Source organism: Crocodylus porosus, unplaced genomic scaffold (genome assembly GCF_001723895.1).
Source record: "Crocodylus porosus isolate Cpor-Errol unplaced genomic scaffold, CroPor_comp1, whole genome shotgun sequence".
NCBI lineage: Eukaryota > Metazoa > Chordata > Crocodylia > Crocodylidae > Crocodylus > Crocodylus porosus.
Window position 1 is genome coordinate 255,916 of NW_017728925.1, and position 322 is coordinate 256,237.

Consider the following 322-nt stretch of genomic DNA (forward strand, 5'->3'; position numbering starts at 1 on the left):
AGGGACTAGAGGAGGAGGGACGGCAATCGCTTCATGGCGCCCAAGGGTGACCAGGCCCTGGGTCACCTCGTGGCGGCTGAAGCGGCTCTGCACTTCGGGGCGAGCGGCCACGGGAAGGGGCCAGCAAGCCCTCTGGCAGAGCGCGCTTTGCGCTGAGCCGCGTGGGTCTACGGACACAGGCAGAAAGACGACTTTTCCCGGCCGTTTGCGCCGGGCTAACGAAAGACGCCGGCTTTCCCCTCAGGGCCGCGGCGCTCCACCGAGCACGGCACGTGCCACCCGGCCGGCGCCACGGGGCACGTCGGAAGCCGGGCGCGGGGGC